This window comes from Anser brachyrhynchus, assembly GCF_964034855.1.
Source record: "Anser brachyrhynchus genome assembly, chromosome: 3".
NCBI classification, from domain to species: Eukaryota; Metazoa; Chordata; class Aves; order Anseriformes; family Anatidae; genus Anser; species Anser brachyrhynchus.
The window spans coordinates 8,656,670-8,679,299 of record NC_137696.1 but is presented as its reverse complement, the minus strand read 5'-3'; the positions used below and the strand labels follow the sequence as shown (position 1 = coordinate 8,679,299).

Sequence of the window (22,630 nt, the reverse complement as noted above, 5' to 3'; positions counted from 1 at the left end):
CACCACTGATACGCCAGTAATGAACAGCTTCAGAGAAATCACAAATATTATCCAGAATGTGCTTTACACGGAACGTGAGGAACAACACTAAGCCTGGCTTTGCAGCCTCCCTCATCGTGCTTCAGCCTCTGGGTATCGCTGCCTCTTCTGAAGGCAGCCCAACTCCAACACACCACGAATCTCCCCTCGCTGCTCCGTCTGTGCAGGGCTGGAGCACAGTTTGCACCTCCTGCCTGCAGTGAAGTAACTACACCTGGAGATTTTAGGGGAAGCCAGAGCAATGCTCCGACACCCCCAAGAACCATAAATCCTGCTGGACCTGGTCCTGGCTGTCTCCTTCTCCCTGCCCATGGGTCTGCTGCCTGCTGTGCCATACTGTGCTGTGCCCTGCTAAGGGTGGTGGCCTGGCTACAGCCACTGCTGGGGCATCGGGAAGACTCTGCGGGGTGGGAAGCCCCAGCCGCAGCATCCTGATCGATGCCACACTGCTGGAGTTGGGGCCAGCGAAGGCAGATGCAGTCTGTTTGTACCTGTGGCTGTTTCCAGCCGGGGCAAGAGGCTGGCAGCTGCCCTTCCACACAGGAGAGGACCCACAGACACTTCTCTACCCGTGCTGTGAACAGCCTTGGAGTCTGTCCCCACCGTCGGGCTGAACCACAGGAGCACCACACCTCTCTAGCAACAGGGCCAGTCATGTTCCTTCAGCACACAAGCAATTACCTGCAATGTAATAAAATGTGAAAAATAGCTCACGGCTACAACAGAGGCTCGCCCCTGAAACAACACAAGCTGCCCTACCAGTGCTCCCCACAGCACAGCACGCTTGAAGAAGTAGGTGACTGACTGAGCAAGGAGACGTTGCCTGCACAGCAAACAACGCTGCATTCACTTGCTCTTCTTTCATACTGGAAATGTGGAGCGTGTTTGCTTTAAATAGGGCAAGTACCCTAAATGTCGGAGCACTGCACGGCTGGGCAAGGGTCTATTCAGGGGAAGTTCCTCACCTCCCATGACCAGCTTCCTACCAGTGACTGTGAGACATTTACGGGACCTACCAAAGCATTTCCCTTGGTCTGCAAGGGGCTGGCTCCAGCGGCTGCTGCGTGACCTTGGCACGGTGTGAAGCCCAGCTCTGTGGCTGGCCTCGTAAACCACCCAGAGGACATAAGGGAACCCCAAACGGGCTGCGAATCCAGCCCACTCTCTTCACTGGCATTCAAATTTTACGGTTAGCATTGCGCCTTTAGTTTGCAGTCCTGGGGAAGAACTCAAATGAGAAAGGAGCAGCACGGAGGCGGTGGAACCTACCCTGTGAGTGAATAACTGGTCGTCCATGAGAACAGCCCCAGTTTGAAGCAGCAATACTAGGACTTGGCTAGCCTCATACGGTGTCCTTTCTCTTGTGGAGACACAAAGGCACTGACACTACATGGTCAGCCACTGCTGCTCTGAAGAGCTGAAAGGAGTTTTAGTTGTTAAAACCAGAGCATCCCATCACTCCACAGCAGTCAAAAGCAATTCTGTAGAAACAAGAGGGACAGAGAAAGCCCAATTTCTATTAAAAATATTGATGAAATCCAGTGTTATGACCTGTTATGACTGATTTAAGACTTCTATTTTCTTTAACACTTTTCAATTATTTCCCCTTCACACACACACTATTCATCAGCTTAGAAAAATCTCTCTGGCCAGCATGCAGATTTTCAGCCTCAATCGCTACAGTGCATGAGTTCTAGATCTGAGAGGCCAAAAAACATCTATTTGACTAAAGAGCTATAAGGCAGCCATAAAAATTATGGATCACAGAAATAAGCAATTAGTGTTATCTTCAATTGCTTTATTGGCAGTATTCTCTCGTTAGAATAGAGGCAGCAGTAAAACAGATTGCAACATACTGTATAACAGCATATGGGATTTTACATTATAATGCTATTCTCTGCCAAGAAGTCATATTTTCATTTGAATGCATGGAACAGATTATCACAGGGTTTCCAGCATTAGAAGTGGATGACCCTCTCCTCCTCCCTTCCCCCAGCCTCTTGGCTATTAGCAGCCTTTTAGGTTACGACTACATCAAAATAAGCATAGCAGCAGCGCGGTAATAAGGGAGCTCTGGCTCCCGAATATTGACTTGTGCTCCAAGACCCCTGGCTCACGCAGACTGGGCATGTCACAGAGCTATGGAGATAATAAACTCAGCCACGCAGGCAGCGGGCAGACGCGGAGCTGAGGCTTTGCCAGTCTTTTCACCCAGCTGGCTTCAGCTCCAGAGGAAGCTGCTTGCCCGCCCATCTAATCACAGCTGAAGTGCCACAAAGGCAGCCACTAGCAAGAGGGCTGGAAAGAAAACAATAGGAATAATAAGAGGGGGAAAAACAGATTCTTTATACTGTATTTAACACTAGGGGTATTTTCTGCAGTTTGTGGCCGTAGCTCATCTCTACAGGGCGGCAGCAGCGTTTCGGGGCCAAGAATCCCATCCCCACGGGGCGATGCGCGAGGCCAGCAGTTCACCTGCCCATTGGTGAACAAACAGGAAAGGCTTTATCATCCCACAACCGCTCTGTTCCAATACAAACCAGCACAGTACAGGACTCGGAAAGCCTCAAAAACCAAAGAGAAGTTGCACCGGAGTTGCGCTCGCAGCTGCTTCATATATGCCCATCACCAAATGCACTTCTGAAACGCCGACGTGTTGATGAGCAGAGGGAAGAGGGGGGAGAGAGGGGTTAAACGCTTAAACAAAACGCTCTGGGGGGAAAAAGCACTTGCCTTTCGAGGAACACAGGAACTAGAAAAGCGAGAGGCATAGGTAGTAATTTACCAGAACAAAGAAACCGGATAGAATTAGGTTTTGTGTGTTACTATTTATTCAGCTCTAATGAAAGCCAAATAATTTGATAAAGCCTCAATTCCCATCTGTATCTCTGAATTTCTGCACATATCCAAGACACAGATTTTATGGGCTGCATTTCACATTTCCAAATTTTCATTTTAATCCTGGAATTCAGAAGTTGAGCATTGTTACCAAAGCAGCACTATTAAATGATGAAAAACAAATTAATATGTTGAATTACATAGAACCGTCCAATACACATTCTCCTTTTTGAGTATAACTTTCTTATAAGGCACAACTACAATGTGTTGTAGTATCCTGAAAAGTGGAAGAAAAAGTCCCTTTCTCAGCAGTGATTAAAGGTGTTTAAAAACAGTCTGTCATCCTCTTAATTTCTGCTGGGGACAGTCAGTTATTCGCCACAAACGTCAGACCGAAACTTCTGCCTCAGAAAGAGCTACAGAAATACTGGCAATAAAAAAGTGGGTTTTAAAATGTTCTGGAGTTTTCTGGACAACTTGCTGAGCAGATCAGCATGCAGGATGTGCGGGTGTGGGAAGATGAGGAGGATTTCTAAACTGTTGGAGAAAACTCATGTCCCTCTGTGGTCTGTCCCTGCTCCTGAGACATTTTATTCAAAGACTGAAATACTTTGAGAAAGCACATTTCGTGAGGCATTTGTCAGGCATTTGCCCAAAAATGCTCACAGAAGGATGGGAACACTAGGGTAACCCTAAAATGACTTTGCTCCGTCCTCACCAGAAAACGTTAAGCCCAGGCCTTCAGCTTTTCATTTGCCAAAGGGCGGTGCAATCCAAAATGAGCCACAGAACAGATGCTCTGGTAAGAAACACCCAGCTAACAGGTACATATTGCTCTAGTGACCAGAAGCTTTCCTATCGCTAACTTTTCATTTATGTGCCACATGCATTTGGTTAGTTACCTCTCCCTGCCATCACCACCCCTGGCAATAACCCCGAGGGAATTTTTTGTCATCCTCAGTGGTCGCAGCTCTCAGCACTGCTCAGAAAGGCTGGCCTGTCATTCAGGTGCTAAAACATGAGCACTTCCATAAATCTGACCCCATACAAGGATGCGCTTTTATAACACTGAGAAAATTTGCTGGTTTTTCCTCCCTTCTTTGAAAAGCAACGGGCTTCCTGCAAGAGGCTGTCCAATCTCGGTGCTCAGTGACCCCAGCAGGATCCGATGGCACTGTGTGTTACACAGGATTGAGCTGTTTGGGGAACTGAGAGCGTGAAAGAGAGCAAATAATCTGGTGACTGCTTATCACTATGCAAAATTACTGAAGGTAGCACAAGCAACAAGCCCAGAATGCTTTGGAAAGACGAGCTTGCTCACATATAAAATCCATATAAAGCATCTGCTTTTTGTACAACTAAACTCTGTATAATAGCAACCTTTTTCCCCCTTTCTCTGTATTTAGCAGCTGTTGCAGCCCAGCTCTTGAAAAAGAGGAGTACACATCACAAAGCCGTGTTGGAATCAAGCTGAGCTTTCTTGTCTGTGTTAGGTTCCAGGCTCAAGGGACTGCATGTTTTGAAAATGTCACTGTGCTATTTTTTCACTGAAGGTGGGCTTACCAAGTCAGGTGACAAAAGCTACAAAAGACAGTAGAATGAAAAGATCCTTCTATCCTACTTTCGTGTCCTAACCATTAGTGCTATTTAATTAAGCATTCTTCGAGAGAATGCAAAGATGACTACAGTTTTCTAAAAGAATAACACTTTGCTGAGCAACTGTCAGGTCCCTGTCATCCTCTTATGCAAAGGCAAGATGAAGGGCAGCTCTCACAAAATAGTCAGTGGTCACTGTCTTCTCAAAGGAAGCACCTGCTAGTCTCTAATCTTATAACCAATAGTCCCATACAGAACATCCCGCCCATCCCTGACCAAATCTTTGGCAGGGTGTAAGGACAAGTTCAGGCAAAAACGTTTTAATGTGTTCCAGACAGTATCCAGTAACTGAAATGCTATTTTAGGGCTGCACGGTAGCTTGCTCCAGGAAGGGGGCTGATCTCACATTAACGTGCACACATACTTGGATTAAGGGCACTATGTAGAGAAAGGCTCCTTTTTTCCCATCCCTCTATTCCCTCCCATCTGCTCCTTTCCACAAGTCTCGGGATCTCAGCTAACCAGAGGCTGCAGCACTAATGGGAGGGGGACTCATCTTTCCTGGGGAGGAAAAGAAGAGAGAGAAAGTTGTTTTGTTTTGGCTCAGCTCTGTAATGAATTTGTGGGTTGCAGAAATTGATCTGTCATAGTGCAACAGATTGTAGCTTGATCTGCCAACAAATTGCAAGCAACAGTAGGTAATGACTAATTGCAAGTGTCAGGGTTTTTTCTTTCTTCCCTTTTTTTTTTTTTTTAGGGAAAGGTAATCTTTTCTCAAGGAATATAAGAACTGTGATTAAATGAACAAAGGCAAAAATAGAGAAACTTGACTTTTTTTTTTTTTTTTTTGTATAAACATTACTAATAAATAATCTGTACTCAGGTTACAGTTTATACCCTACAGCCTCCTTCTATCCTCCTAACAGTCTCACCCCTTCCTTGGTTCACGTCCTCTGCAGGACTCAGGACTGCCCCACTCCTACCAGTTAGGGCATCCCAAAACTTTTGATATCAGTCTGCAGAGACTCCTGGACTGCAGCAAGGAGTGTTGCTGCATGCTCACTGACACACTGGCACAGTCGACGCAAGGAGCTTCACCTGGTTTTTCATAGAAATGGATTTCCAGTTAAATCTGTCAAGAACTACAGACCACAACCAACCAAAGTTTGGTTTCTTCTTCGCATGCAGCTGGGTCTGTGCTCAGATAACCAAATGGCTTGACCACAAAAAGTGCCAGCGAGGTATAAGTCCTGCTGTAGCTTGTCTGACAGCAAGGAGTACAGAAGAAGTGAGAAGCTCTGGGGGGTCTCACCATTTTCTGTCCTCTCCACACAGGCCGAATTACAGCACCAGCCATATGCTTAGGGTGAAGTGCCTCCCTGAACATCTATAATCAGGACCACACGGATAAACAGGATCAACGACAAGAGCAACACTCACCCAGGCCATGCTAGAAGAGATTCTCTTCCCTCTTTCCCCTGAGCTGACTGCATTTCAGGGCTCCTTTTCCCTTTGGCAAAGCCCCAGTCCCACCTACTCTTCCAGATTTGTCTTTTCTGAGGAGCAGGAGGGGAGGAACTGAGGTGCAGCAGAGCCCACCACCCTCAGCATCTCCTTCTTGATCAGCTGATAGCCTCTATTCCTGCTGGCCTAACAAAAGTGGCTGAGAAGCAAAGCAAAGTAAAAACTTACACAAGCTTGTCTTTTCTCATTTTCCTGCTGAGAAATGGTTATAGCATTTTAACAATGCTCTGCCCAATTCTGCCTTTTTTTTCCCTCTCCAGGACAAGCAGGGCATCCTGGAGATTGGTCTGTTAGAGCCAATGTCCTCATTACCACCGTGCTTCACCATCAGTCTCTTGACATCAGTTCCCTCTCTGAAGGCTGCTGTAATTTGTGCTGTCTCCCTTGTTTTGGTGTAAAGAAAAGAGAAAGAAAAGCAGCTTTTTCTCATTTCCAATTTTTCTGTTTCTGGTTAAGTCAGAAAATCAGAATTATTCTCAACAAACACTGGATGTTAGGAAGTTTACCCACAACTCAGTCTGTGAGCAGGTGTCATTGCCTGCTTCCTTCCTCATCATTCCCTGAGGTCCACCCATGATATTGCTGTTTATCCCCTACAAAGACATGCAAATGAAGGGTTTTTAATATTAGCGGGGTAAGAACTGGGGGAAGACCAGAAACATCTATGGGTATCGGACTAAAATAGAAAAACCTAGAAGAAAGCAGGCAGGCAGACAACATCAGGGAATATCATCAAAAGTAAAGCTTAGGAGGGAATTCTGGCACAGAAGAAGGGAGGGAAAAAAAAAAAAAAAAACAGATCTGAAATGAAAACGATTGAAGAAGAAGAAAAAAAAACAACATTGCTTTTTATTCATTGTCATCTTTTCCTTCATCACTAGAAGTTTTGACTCCTCTGCAGCAGCTCACTGGCCTTGTAGCCTGTGGCAGGGTCACTGAAGACCCTCAGAGTTACAGTGTGTGCAGACAGGAGGAGACAGAAGCAGAGTCAACCCCAGAAAGGGCACATGGATGAGCAGCACGGTGTCACCTAAATGCCACACTTGTGTTCTTGAAAGGCAGCACATTTCAGAGGGAAAACATACATCCACATCTTGATAGCTACAAGCTTGCTTAAAGTGCTTACATTTATTGTAAAACTGTCTCAGCTTTTCAACTTCTGTGCTGCAGACAACTTAAAATCCAGATTTTCAGCGCAAATCTCCAGCTTCACATCATCACCTATATCTTTTACATTTAAACACTACATGACAGCCCAGCCATTTGACAACAGTAATATAGTGCAGCTAACACGTACATAGCACGGTGTTGACAGGGGTATTGTGATGAGCTAGCATTGGTCTAGACAAGAGCCAAACATCGGTGCTGTGAACAATGGAACATCCTTTACAAACCACAGGCAAGAGGGAGACAGCTTTCAGGAAAAGGGAGAATTTCACTTCGGGGTGGACGGTGTAGGTCATGTAGGGTAAAATACATACAGCACAAACCTGCTGTATAATCGCAGGGCAGGGCCAGCAAGGGTAATGGCTGATACCTAAGCACTGCCTGCACTCAGCGCGCCGAGGAATTTCATTCACTGTGAATATTCAGAAATACAATCATAAAATTCAGTGTTTGCAAGTACCTGTGCTAATGTGATTTGACCTCTCATTGTTCAGGTAAAGCAAACATGACAAGGTCACTGCATATTTCAGCTGCAGTTCTTTTTATTTTAATATGAGAAATATTTGTGAGCTTTTTTTCTATACTTTGCTCAGACCTCTTCAGCTCAAATTCACTTAGTAGGAAAGTGCTTATGTTCCATTTAAGCAGAAGCAAAGTCTGTGTACTCAAATATCCTTAAAGGAAATTGTATTTTACAGATCAGAGATAACGTTGCTAACAACAAAGACTTTCTGCCTTTCCTCTGCCAAAAAAGTCAGAAAGCTTGCAAGTAACTGCAACCACCCAAATAAGAGGTTAAGAAAGATTTTCAGTCTGTTCACAATATTTTATTATTGTAATTCATCTTAGAGGGAATTTAACAAAAAACGAATCCTAAAATTCAACTACGAGTCACCGGTCACAGCAAAGCAGCCTCGTAAATTTTTGTATCATTTAGTAATGAAAAGTAAGTGGAGAACAGGAACACCCCAGTGACTAAACACGAAGTTCAGATGCAGTACAGTGTCTGTCTTCCATGGTGTCCCGGATAACCCAACTCACATTTTACTGTAACATAAATATATTATTTTTATTTATTCAATCCTCTGATTTTTCTTTTTTCTTTTTTTTTTAAGCTTACCTCAAGAGCATTTGCCAGGCTTACAGGAAAAGACACTTAATAAAGTGCATTAATAAAGTGAGGAACATTTAATGATCATGACTTATAATGTTCAGGCTGTTAAAAGCTCATGTAGTACATTGATTCTTATTCTACAGTCACCAAGAGACTAGAGGCAAATAGGAAAGGGAAAATATTCAAAGCAGTTGTAGCTAACTACCCCAAACCAGTTACCAAAATCTGACAAGACTGCAGACAGAAAAGGAGCACAAACCGGAAGTAAACCCGAGACCCTAATGACATCAGAGGCGTCTCTTTGCACAGAGGATTCTTAGCTGATGAAACAATTTGCCGGGGGCAATAACTTAAAAATTATTGCATGATTCCTGTAGGAAAGCATCCTGTTTTTGATAACAGCCAATTCTGAACGCAGGAAGGAGAGGCACAGTCCCTCTCCTGCCCCTCTTGGTACCCAACGGTATAACGCTGTACCACGAGGAGAAATGTATCCTCCATCCCAGCCAGTGAATATTTTGTCCCTGCACGAGGTGTAACAACAGCTCTTACTTCAATCCTAGTTAGAGGGGCTAGAGAAGCTACAACTCTGGTATTAAAAGTTAATTTCTGTTGGGCTTTATTAAAGTAAGCTGTTTTGGCTTCGTCTCGTCCTGCAGCACTGAGTTCCACGGGTTCAACGCCACACCACGCGTCACGCTCGCTCTCTCGCTCTAATGAATCACTCTTTGGCCCCTTGTTGTTCTATTTTGAGTTCTCTCTTTTTCTTTTGTTACAGGGAAACATAACGAGAAGCAGTAGACCGGCTTGATCCATGCCCTTCATTATTTTATATGCTTCTGCCACATTTCCTCCTGCTCTTCTTCTTTCCAAACTAAATAATAACCCTGCCCTTTTTAATGTAGCCTTGTATGAAAGGCTCTCAGATGGCTCTACACATTTTCTTTGCCCTTCTCTGGACCATTCTATTTCTGTTATGTCTTTGAGATAAGGTGACCAAAAGTGAACATGATTTTCAAGGTAAGGACATGCCATTGATTTATATGGTGGCATTAAAATATTTTCCTCTTTATGATTTATCCTCTTTGACCACCCTTGCATTGTATTCTGTGTCTTCCTGACTGACAACTAGCACTGTCCTACAGAGCAGCCGTCTTAATTGAGCTGACTTCATTGACTCTCAAGTTAGCACTAATTCAAAACACAAAAGCACGCCTGAGAAGTGGGATTTCATTGTACACAATTTCATTATATTTGCCAAGTACACAGCCTGATCAGCCCTGGATTTCCTCAAAATGTGATGAAACGCTGATTAGCCAAAATAATGTAGCATGATCAGCATTTTATGTCAGCTCCCACAGAAATTAGAAGGTAAGTACTGGGGGCTGCAGGGGAGGAGAGGAGGGCAAAAGATGCAAGGAAGGCCAATTTATTCCTGTGCTCGGTTTCCTCTTTTAAACAGGTGCTAAACTCAAACCAGGATCTACCCTGAAGTTATTAAGATTCCTTATGAGGTCTTTATGCAGCACCCTGTAAAATCCTTGAAAGACTAAACATATTGAATTTACTAATACCATTTTCTACCTTACTTTGTCAGCCCTTTAAAATAAAATTCAGAGTCACACTGACTGTTAGCATAAATCAGAGTTCCTCATCATCCTGGAAATACCATTAAGCTTTACATTGCAGAAACTGTGCTCATTTATGCCTGCGACATACATACATGTGCTAGGTGTCCCGATTCTTCTCTGACTGCAGCTAGGCTAATTCGTCTAAGCATTTAAGCCCCTGCTTAGTCAATGCAACATGCAAATTTACTTAAGAATTTCTCCTGGGCTTAAGGCTGTGATTTAGGGAATCACTTAAATGTGCACATTTACTTAATTAAGCACATGTGGTAAACACGACTTCATATGCTTAAACACCTCACAGGACTGAGTGAAGAATGACCCCTATGAAGACAATGGATTTACAGTGGGGCACAAAAGGGGAGGTTTACAATTCTATTTTTAATGAAATTTTTCAAACCAGCCCTTAAACCTTACCATTTAGATCAGCAATTCTTCATGTTTACATCATCAAAGATATCGAGACATCACTGGGATCTTGCTGTTCCTTGTTGTTCCTCACAAGTAGCTACTGCAGAAGGAACTAGGAGAGAGGTTAACTTTTCTCTATCTTTTTTCCTCTTTTAAAAATCTGTTGATAAATGTATCACTGAAAGGCACTGAATCAGAGCCCAGAATTTCTGAAATATAAGGATATGCAGGATGCGAAGCATGCACAGAAAGAACATATGCTTCCCCAACGTCCTGAAATCTGCTGCAGGCCTGATCTTGGAAGGACCATCTCTAAGGGCAAGAGAGTAAATGAAACCTGCAATCCCTCTGACAAACAGGGAAGCACAAGTGCCCATGGAGGCAGGAGTTTTACTGCTACAAAAACTGGGAGCTGAACCAAGAACACCAACATATTTCACAACGGCCACTGGGAAGACATTAGTCTTTTGCTCACTGAATTACAAGTAGGGATAGGCAAATTAACTTGAATACAAAAAAAAAAAAAAGACAAAAAAAAAAAAGACTGAGCCAAACATTTATCCAAAACTTTATCAGATATATCACAGACCTTTTTATACCTTTGAAAATGGTCATACACTTTTATTATAATTTTTCAATATTGTATATTCTTGAGCTTCCCGGATTTGGATAAAAGTACCTGAAATGTCAAGATACCAACTGTTCTTGCTGTATTTTCAATCTGTTTTACAGATTTAAGAGACTCAGATATTGAAGGTGCAGTTAAGCTTGCCCAATGTGTACAACCTGTAACTGACCTTAAAAAAGCAATTAAAAAAGTTATCATTTCTACCCTTGCATTGCACCAGAGTCAGAGGAACAACCACATGGAAAGCCTAAATAATATGTAATGAACAACAGACGGAAGGGAAAATTTAGTACCTTCAACAGTATCCAGTAAACCTTACTTTAATGTATGACAGAAATAAGTATTTGACTTAGGCACTATCATAAGACGAGGGAGAAAAGAGTTTTTTCATTTTTTTCTTTTGAGTTTAATGTCAACCAGTACACTGAAAATGTAAGTATTACATTATTCCCTTGACCTGTCAAGAAGAATGAGGAGGAAGAAATGTGGATTCTTAATTGTAGGATGGAAAAAAAAATAAAATAAGGTGCTCCAAAAAGTGAAAGGATCCATTTGAATGAAACAGGTATCCACTTCAGGCTTTACTGGAGTACAGAGATCCTGACCAAGAGTGGCTGTTTCAATCCAGGTGTCTTTATTAAGCAAAGATTGACATATATGCCCAACATGAAGGAGCTTTGTGATTGGTAACAAATGTCTGCCAAGGCTATGATGACAACAAAGCAGTAGACATATGTAGCTTTCAGTAAATGTGATTTGAACATAGGTCTTTAGAGATGAATGGCTAGCAAGCTGACTTGCTTGCCAGCTTCACCTCACTGTCACCTAACTTACAACAATTCCTTAGAGGAAAACACATTATGTAGCACAATGCCTGTAGTAAAAAGAATTACATGTACTAAAACTTCCAGGCACCACATGGTCCCTGCCTTATTCACAGACACCAAACTAGTCTGTCAGGCACTATGCACTGAACTGCTTCTGTTGATTTTATTTAGGCAACATCTTTTGAAATAGCCAGCATAAAATGATTACTACAGAATTATCAGGTGTATGGCAATTAAATTCAAATGATGAAAATTTTAGTCTGTTTTGGTGACTAAGGCCTTAGGTCAAATGTCAAAATCCAGACACAAATGGTGGGAATTCAAAGATCAAAGCAGATAATGTCTGGAAGAAATTATTTACACTGCATTTTTTTCAACTCACTTGCACAGCCTTAGTTTATAGCGTTGAGGAGACGGAGGAGCACAGCCATCCTGACACAAGCCCTAGGGAAGCGTGCAGCTAGCACCAGGCCCAAGGAAGCTGAGCAGCGAACGGCTGGGTCTGTGCTACCTGCGCTGATGGTGTCACACTGACGGGTTGCTCCCGATGCACTTCTGTGTGCTGCTGCCAGGCAGCAAACCCAGGCGTAAGTGCCTGCGGGGACATAGGGCGGTCGAGCAGGTGCCCTGGTCTGACCAGCCAAGGGAGCCGGGCTGCATGCTCTGGGCGAACGGGCATTGACCCCACAGCTGAGAGACACACAGAAGATCTTTCCACTGTCTTTTATATTTGGTATATGGTTAAATGCCTGTTGAATGGAAGGCTGCGTGTAAGGTGGCTCAAAAATGAATTAAAACAATTGCTTCAAAATTAGTATTAGAGAAAAAAAGCAGTAATTACCGTAGCCTAAACCAATTAGCCATGTTGCTTCTTTGTGTAGCCGGTGATGGCTCCTCATCCAAAGAATGATCTGTTCCTGTCACTCTTCTTCAGATGTTACCTTGCAACATGTCCAGCCCCCAACCTCATCAGAACCATTGTGACCTGATATCCTGCAGGTAAAGACTTTCTGCTGATTTATTAAAAAAATCTTATATTTTACTGCTCAAATGTTCTCTCTAGAGCGTGGCCACGTGACCAGTATAATGACAATCTGTCTCTCTGCTAACATTTCTCTACTTCGGTTATTTGTTTGATAAAGTGAGGAGCTTCCCTTTTGTTGCCCTTCATCAGAGCTTAATGTCTTTACTTTGGGATCAATATACTTTATGAATAATTTTATTTCCTTCTATTTTTATGGTCTTTTCTCCTCATTATCATACTGAGTTTATTAGCTGGTGCTGTCAGTATCTTTACCCTGTCATATGTTCCTGAGGTACAGTAAATATCACTTGTGTTGTAATTAATATGCACACCCTCTGCAGTAATTAAAGCACAGACCCCTTCAACCAGCTGAGCTTCCTACACTAATTCCACCTTATCTTCATAATGAACTTATTGTAATCTAAAACTACCACTGAATATTGTTCAGTAAGGATAGAAGAATGAAATCTAATGAGATGCAATAATATTTGTGAACATGTTAATATAAAAAAAATGAATTTAATTAGCCTTAAATCTAATTAAATTTCCTGTACAATCAAAATCCCCCCATTTATCCCACAAAAACACTGATTGTGCAACACTAGTGCCCCTGCGGAGATTTACACAAAGATGGAGACCCAACACCTCATCCTCTACCCATGAAATTCTCACAGATACCTATCTAGAGGGTGTTCCGCCCACGGATCGTTACAGAAAGAATAGAAATCTGTTCGGGGATGTGGTTCACAAATCAGAACAGGAAGGTGAAGATGGAGAGGCAATTCAAGCCCCCTGAAAAGAAACCCACCAATGAAATAGTTTGGCAAATGCTTCCAACAGGGGATGGGGAAGGAATATTGAGTATATAATGCGCAATGGTATAATGCAGAATGATTAGAGGCAGACTGGGTACAAGAAGCTCAGATCTTATTTGCTGAAAACATTTCCATATGGAGACTAGCGCCTAAGGTGCAGACTCACACAATAGGAAGAAAACTGGCAGGCTACATAGACTGAAAATTGGCTGAAGGGCAAGAAACAAACAGGGGAAGTAAATGGGATTATTTCAAGGTGGAAAGAGGTTACCAGTAGGGTACAGCCCAGCTTTCTAATTATTCACAGTAATGACTTGGATGGTAGTATGGAAAGGATCATTTCCAAGATTGTAGTAACTGGGAAGCACAGTGGTAATAAATACCAACGTAATCCAATAGCCATTTCATTAATAGTTAATTTGAGAACCAGAGAAGTTGCATAGGAAAGTGTTTGCATGTATCATGAGGCAGGATTGAGACATACAACGGCACAAAAATTGAATGACCTTCCCTTGTAAATGGTCATTCTAGAAGACGCTTAAGCAACAGCCGTTGAGCAGCTCCTTGTGCTTTATTGATTGATGTCAATCTGTCCAGTTCCAGAGCGTTAACTTCACTTTAAAACGTGCCCTTTTCTGTCATTCTTTTCCTGTAACCCCTTAAGCATGCCTCATTGCCTACACCAAAAAATTACGTGGTCAGATATTGATTTGTGACTCGCTGGTTGATGTCTGAATAGTAAGAAAATGAATTGACTTCAAGACATGTGGATAAACAAGCAAAGAAAACAAACAAAACCAAAAAACACACCTAAATTTCTGCTGAATTGGACTGACACAGTCTGACATCAAACTATGGAGAACTGTCCTAAAAGGAGAAGATTGTTCCCACATTCCCCAGAAGAGGAGAGAGTCATATTCCATAAGCCATTACGGAGAAACCCTTGGTCCTAAAAAAAATTACATCATCATTATTATTTTTTCTGACACATGAAAGAATTCATATATAGATGATTTCACTGACCTTCCAGAGCCTATAAGGCATGGTCAGCCAAGCAAAGAAGGAGGAAAAAAGAATACCACAGTGCTTCATCTGTTCAACATTCACGAGGTAGCCCCCACAACTCAAAACACACCACCACAACACACAAAAGCTCCTTTGCTTGCCAACACCGAGAGCACGTACAGAGCATTCTATGCCCAAGAACAGAAATTTCATCCAAGTCTCCCTGCCCTATAAATCGAGGGTTACAAACAGGCCCTTCAGGCCCCTCTCACTGCCTTCTTTCTGCACCTCGCTTCTGAGAGAAGTGGCAAAGACTGACTGTGCGTGTTTGCTGAAGCTGGTGGACTAAGCAGCAAGCCAATCTGAGCATTTTTAATTTTTTCTCTCAAACTCTACTCAGGAACTGGTGGCCTAGCTTTAACCTTTCACTAATATGAAATATTTCAGCTATTACCACTCAAAGCCTTCAGAATTTTAAACTTGGCAGTTCAAACGAGTGCAAAGATTTTAAGCTACAGTGCATCATATCCTGCCAGGGAAGGAGCAAGAGAAGAGAAAGATATAGAAGGGGCAAGAAAAAAGAATGTGCAAAACTAGGAGTGATAAGAGAGCAGAAATAAAGATAGAAGGGCAGAATATCCGATAGCTCTTTTTCTCCTACATCCCCTTCATGAACCCTGCAGTCCTTATCTTACTCCTGCTTTCTACATTTTTACATGCTTTCTTTTTTCCTCTGGCTGCTTCTTTATTTCTAGACATGATCACAGTATTCTTCACTTTAGAAGAGTAGACTCTTATCCTCTTAAACTGTATACCTGAGGACTTCTTCTAGGAGTCTGTGTCCTGTAGACTTGAATGGAGGCAGGTTCGTGCTTTTCAGTCTGCAGCTGAAGTACTGGTACCTCCTGCTCTCCCTTCTGCAGATGCGGGGTGTAGTTGTGCCACTGTTCTGACTCAGTAAGGCATTTTGTGGGGACTTATTAGTAATTATGAAGCTCTTTCACTACTGCAGGGTGTAGTAAAAGAGTCCTGTGCCCATAGGTAAGGATTCCTAGCACCAAAGGATTTACTTGTCAGCAGGAGTGGGTTGCTTGTCTGAGGAGATGAGCCAGCAAGTTCCCAACACCACTTTTCACACAGCTCTTCTCACTGCAGCCGTGTCCGAGGTTACAGCTGTGCCACGCTGGAGCCAGCACAGAGAGCAGGCAGCTACATTTTGACAAGGTTCCTGACACTAAGAGAAAGCATTAGCTTAATCAAACGGATTGCTAAAAATCTCACTTTACTGTCAACTTTGCATAGTCTAATACAATTTTTTGCCTTCCATTCAAGTATCTCCTATAATCCAGTCACAGGCCAGTTCTGGCTGCAGCAAACAGCAAATGCCTGGCCCTGCGGTCCTTCTGCCCTGCAATTCCTTCACTGTCTTTCTCTTTGTAATTCAGAAAGCTCTATTTTTCTGAGTTATATTTCAAATTGTGATCGGCTTTTTTAAGCAAAGAATACTACACTCACATACATATATTTGATCATGTAAGTATGTGACTCCTGCTAGCTCTCAAGAAATTATTTATGATAAAGCTGTGTTCTGCAAGCAACATTTGGAGACCATATCCCAAAGCATTAGAGTGGATAAAAAAGAAAATTATGAGAATAGATCTAACATTTCTTGTGATATTTTAATAGCGAAGAGAGGAAGGAGCAGCCACAGCCTCTTTTGTCACACATGGCTTTCAGACAGTTCAACAGAGGTATCTAGGCCAGCGCTGTGTCCCTGGCCAGGCAGAAAGGCTGGGCAGGCACCAGCTAATGAGGACCTCCTGCCACAGCACACAACCTGCTGGGTGGAACCTTCATCGTGGGCCACCGAGAGCCCCTGCGGACTTCCCCTTTTCTCGGGAATCTGGGCTGTGTGATGTGGGTCTCGCAGCTTTCAGCCACACAGAGCTTTCCGCATGCAGCTTGCAGAGCAGCATTGCGTGGACACTCCTGGAAGACAGTCACCAGCAGAAGGATTCAATAAAAACCCTGCAGATTTGCTAGGGGGGCAAGGTTTTAAAAGCTCTCTTTTCTTTGCAAATACAGCTTTTCTTTGTGATTAACTGCAGACACAATGAGCTGCTTGGGTGCAACCTAGTCACACAGAGGCCAGAACTGAAAGTCTGACCTTTTAGCTTAGAAAGGCTGGGTCCAAAACCTTAGCAGGACTAACTACTGACCTTCTGGTCCGGAGCCACCATTGCATTAATTCTAAGCAATTACAATAAAAGTTATTAAGTTTCTGGTTGATCCTAATCTATCACAAATCACTTACCATCCTTTGAGTTAACACAGTCCAACTGTACTCCAATTAGCAGGAAAAAAAAATCCCCAATGAAAACAATAAGGATTTAATACCTGGCCCACTCAGCTGTCTGCTAGCCTAGCTTTTCTGCAGCCAAGCATGGGAAGATTGTCTCTACCCTCTACTGCTCTGACCCAGGTCTCCCTTCCTCTCCACTGCCAGTGTGTTTTTACAGCTACTGCCCTAATCCTTCTTTAACCAAACATTACCACCATCTTGTCCGCACATGCCTTATCTCGCTCTTGCCAACCTTACACACGCTTTTGTTCCTCTACTCAAGACAGGACATATTTTACTAATGGCTAGAACAAATTCTTCTGAAGTCATGAGGTGGACCAGTGTTACAGGTAACACCATCAGGCCTTTACATGAAACTGTCTGGTTGAACTAATGAGCAATTAGGAAGTCCAGCAGATGTCCTCAGAACCTGTCCTGGGGTTATTCTAGGTCTCGCAAGAAGCACTCTTCTGACACGGGGATTTTTCATTGTTTTGCAGCTCGTTTAGTCATCAATATTAGAAGAAAAGGTGCGGAAAATGACTGTCAGCTTTCCTCCACATATAACATCCATTTTGTGTAAACGTGAATGACTATTTAAGGTGGACAGGAATGGATAAGCAAGATGCCTAAGTTCATAAAGAAAAAGTAGTCTCCTTAGCATCCTCTGTGTAGTCTTGCTCTATTTCCAGGAGAAATCTATCAGGGATCTCCGCTGCGCTAAGGATAAGGAAGGTCTTGCTAAAGCTCCTGAGGCCAAACACTGAACTCTTACACTGAGCAAGCCCCTCTTGAAATCAGTGGGAGTTTTGTTTCTTTAGAGGCCTGCAGATCTTGTTCCTGGGCAGATACTATATGCAACGAAATAGTGTAAGACTTCTGAGCACAAGAAAAGGCAGCCAGTTCCACCCACAACAGGTGAATGCTCTTTCTCTTCTGTGTGCTCATCCTGTGGGTTTGGGGACAAACAGAAGTGAACTCACACAAATATGGAAATAAATGGAGTTAGAAGAAATCAAAATGAATTTTAAAAGAATGTTTCCAGTCACCTCCCCACCTCACTTACAAACTCCCTACCTCAGACCACACAATAGGAAAACCATGACGACATAGCCAGGAAAACACGATACTGTAAAAAAGTAAGAGGATATGCCGAATTCCAGACAATTGAGTGCTCAAAGGAAAAGAAAAAAAGAAAAGAAAGGGCAGGAACTGCCCCTATTTGCTTCTCTTTAGGTAAGTTTATGCAACTGTTAGCTATTTCACTAGCTGAAAGATTTTCTCCAGCTTACCTAGTCAACAGTAAGCAAGCTTGGATAACTAGGGCAGCTCTCGCTCACCTCTGCTTTTCACCAAATCCCGCAGGATCCACGCACCCAGGGGCAGGTCGCCGGCCCCGCTGCGGCTCGTGGGGCTGCGAGGTCCCAGCCCCTGGCAAGGCAACGGCGCCCGGCTCCGATGCTCCCTCTCGCCGCTAGTCTATGCTGTTGCACCGAGATCCGGGCGGCCTGTGGAAGCTCGGAGCAAACGCCTGGGATGATCACTCCTGTCTCGGTATCTGCTGAATTCAACCGAAGGCTGGTGCGCTCTATTGTTCTGTTCGGTAAAGTATATTTAGCTTGCTTAATTAACCTATATTTCAGACAAGTCACGCAGGCATTCACCTAACTCTGTATGTGCCTTTGTGATTAAACTTTAATGAAAGGGAGTCTAAAGTAAATTCCTCCGTGCTATGGTTGTGAAATTGACAAAAAAAATCAAAATATAGTATCTGTCAGCTGAATTATTATTACTCTGAAGTTTCTCTGAGAAAGGGAAAGATCCCGATCGGGATGAACACAGGGTTGAGAGGAAAGGGTGGTTCTGGTTATGCTTAATAACGGCTCCTTCAGCTGAGACGGGTACGGGGATACAAACAGCTCAATGCGAAATCCGGATGGGGCATAGAGCAAAGGAGGCAGTACACAGCTGTCAGAATAAAGTTTATACTTCTTTGTAATATGTGTGAAAAATCATATAAGTCTTAAGATTTGTGTTTTCTCCAAAACAAATCCACAGTAGTGCTGTTCCTAAATAATAAGAAAAAAAAAAATCAATGCCAGGCAGACTAGCACTCATAAGCAACCTTATAATAGCAAACCAATATACGTCCATGAAGGAAGAAAAAGGGATTAGATTACAAAAAAAAAAAAAAAAAGATTTCACTTTCACTTTCGAGCGTCTAGTGGATTCTTAAAAACAACAGAGGGAAAAAATGATTTTGTCCAGTGCTGGAAGAAAAATGCTTTGCCCAGTGTCCTTTAAACTTTCAATTAGAGCAGTTTGAGAGTCACAAAAATACACATTTGCTTGCTCCTCTGTTTTATGTTAAAAGAAAAAATTTAAAAGATATTCATTACTAGATTGAGATGAAGGTTAGTCTGATGAAACACTGGCATTGTTATGATCTTAGTACATATTAATGAACTTTTAAAATGCAAATCATTGACCCACTAGGTGGTCTCATGGTCTCATAAATAGCAATCTTTTGCATTCCAGCATCCAAATACCTAGTTAGAAGCTTTACAGAATGCACATTATAGGTGATACAGACCATAACAAGCACTTTGGCAAGGGAAAAAATGCCATTCCAGCCTATTGTGTCAATTAAAATGAAGGGATTTTTATGTTATGAACCATATGTTCAAAGAACATTACATGTAAAATTACATACAATCATTCAGCCTGTGAAGAACACAATAATCCTGGTGCATTAGTGTACGGCTACTGGTGAAACGCGATACGGTGTTTCTTCCACTCAGCTCGCGTCAAATAATAATTTGGATCGCAGCCATTCCTTCCTTTGTGCTGTGATCCCACCAAAAGTCACCGAGTACAAGATTAGGGCGATTAGATGGGAAAGTAAAGCACCACTGAGTTCTTCCAGAAGTGATGCTGGTGCCAGTGCCACTACTCCCTCTTGCCAGTGAAATAATTATTTGCATTGGTGGTTCAGAGGAGACGTGGGTTAGTGGCAGAAGAGGAACTCAGAGATGCTGTTGGCACACACATCCATGCCTCTCGTTCCCCTCCTAAGTTCTGCAATCTAAATAGACAAACAACCGTGGTCTTCAGGGCCTACAGCAAAGGGCCCCCTACGCTAACATTGAAATGACTTTAGCTGCTGCTGCGTGAAGAGCGCATTTTGAGGAAGTCCATCTTTCGTATTCCTCGCCAGAACAAAAAAACACACGCAGAAACAAACCCTGAGCAGTGGTTCTTACAAAGTGTGGCAGCATCCAAAGTACTCAGTGTCCCAGCTGCCAGCGACACAGCCTGGTGCCACCGCTCTGACCGCAAGGGCCTTTGGCGACCCCATCCCGGCGCAGGAGCCTGACTTCAGGGCCACGCGGGGCGCTCAGCCATCGCACTCTGCTGCAGCTGCTACTGCAGGAGCCACCCACGGCTCAAAAGAAACATCGAGGCACAGTTTATATTAAGCCACAGAAAATGTTTACCGGTTTGTAAAATTATTAATTCTATTTTTTACTGATCTGTCTATTTACCAAATTAAGCCAATATATCAAAACTAATGTCTTCCCTTTCTAATTATTATTAATAAACACTGCTTATTTTCCCTTAACAAGAATTCATTTTCTCTTTTCAAATTAATAACAGTCTGAAAGAGCTCAGGCACCACAGGGCCTGATTCCAGGCTCATTTTCAGTGAAGTTAACCTGGAGTAGCTCCAGAGCTTTCAGGTGAGGGAGATTTACAGCTGTGTATGTGGGATCAGGATCTATCCTTCCACCTGTAGGATCTCTCTTTAAAGTTCTTCTGGTATAAACTGCAAGTCAAAGCACTGCACCAATGGAAAACGTCAGCAGCACTACCTTAGCGTGGTTCAGAAGCTAGGGGAACTCCATACACTGATTTTACCACATACACATTTGGCTTGGCTACAATCAGAAAAATCATTCTGCACACTTAAGGAGATGAAGAGATGTGCACAAAGGGCAGAAGCAGTGTTGCTGAAACGCTGCAGAAATACGGTCACACCTTGGGAAGCCTGCCCACCTTCCCATGGCTCCTGGGACGTTCCTCCCACAAACCTACTCCTGCGCTTGTGTCCCGTGCCACCCATCCCATGTCACAGGGCTGGCTGGGATGCACGATGGGGCTCACACAGCCCAGCAAGAGCAGCCCCAGACCACGTGGAAGTGGAGTGAGCTGACACCAGCACCTCTGCCTCCCAGGGAGGCTGAAAGGCTCCCTTCCTGTGCTTTTCCTCTATGCCTGCCACCAGCCACTGGCACAGGACACCACCACATGACTTGTCCCTGGGGAGCCCTGCCTCCCACCAGTCCTTCCACGACTTTTTACCCCAGTTTTGAGCAGTTATTTGGCTTCAGACTGAGCCGTTTGATTCAAGAGAGCCTAAGATGAACTGCAAAGAAGCATGTGTTGGATTGGGTTTTTCCCCAAAGCCCTGGCTGTTGTTTTTTAAGTGCCCTTCTGACACATGTTTGTGCTTGAGGAGGTTCAGGAACTTACGCCTCTCAAAAACGATGTCCACAGTTTATCCACAACCTTTGCACAGCAAAAGCAACCACAATCAAATACCCTTATGCTACCCAGCATTTAGCACAGCCCTGACCTGACAATGCCATCCTCTCTAGGGAGGAGAGGTAATTTAGACTCCCTGATCGCTTTCTTCTGTCCGACTCGATTGTACTGGACGTTGCTTAATTATACGTGGGCTGCATTTTGCATTGTGCCTTTTTCTAAATTAAACCTTCCTTTGTCATTTTAGCACAGCTTTTGTACTCCTGTCTTAGCTTCCTAAAGCTGCATCTGCACAGCATCTTCACCCAAGCATCATAAAAAATGCTAAATGACTTATGTAGGTCTTCTCACTTAAGGTCATTTCAATTATGGCAACATCAACAGATGTATATGTTCATTAATAAAAGTGTGATATGTGTTTGTGTCCCTCTGAAAGTTCAGTCAGAAAATTATAGATTATACTGAGACACTGCAGGAATTGCTACTCTGTAAGTCAAATGCTCTATTATTAAAAATGTCATCCCATATGAATTTCATAAATAGCAAAGCCAAGAACAGAGTAACCATTTTAAAAAGTCTAGAGGGGATTCCATAACAACATTTAAATGCATTACTACTCAAACAATTTGATTGGATTATAAAATATTTAAAACTGCAGCTGTACTTGTGGTGTTTAATGTTGACTATTTTGATTTCTGGAACGTCTTACCTAAGAAGTACAAGTTTACTAAACTAGTTATGTAATTAGTATACAAATATATAAGAGAATCCATAAACCAAGACAATCCATAGCTTATAAGGTACCGTATATAGCCAGCTTATTGTACACACACACACACAAAATGAAACTGAAAAAGAGCATTGGGCATTAGGGTTTAAGACTCACCTCTGAAATAAAGCAGGACCTTATTTTGCCAAAGCTGTTCTAATGACTGAAAATAAATAACACAAGAGATGCAGGACAATGCATGCTAAATAGATATTATTGGCCAGATTCTCAGGTGGTGTAAACTGGCATTAATCCATTGTAGTTAATGGTTAGACAAGTTTTGGCTTTCCTTTCATTCGGTGTCCTCTAATTTTTTTTTCCAGGATCTCTCTTATATATGTATTAGGTATGTTCAGGTT

General features: G+C 42.9%; 1 long non-coding RNA gene across 1 annotated transcript in view; it reads right to left on the bottom strand.

Annotated features, from left to right (window-relative positions):
* Nucleotides 1-22,630, bottom strand: part of LOC308193344 — a 95,202-nt gene that overhangs the window by 33,318 nt on the left and 39,254 nt on the right. The window contains exons 9-12 of the long non-coding RNA XR_013949558.1: nucleotides 18,250-20,402; nucleotides 10,324-10,429; nucleotides 1,309-1,520; nucleotides 531-720 (exon numbers count right to left, since the gene is read on the bottom strand). This is a non-coding gene — a long non-coding RNA (uncharacterized lncRNA). The remainder of the gene's footprint in view (nucleotides 1-530; nucleotides 721-1,308; nucleotides 1,521-10,323; nucleotides 10,430-18,249; nucleotides 20,403-22,630) is intronic.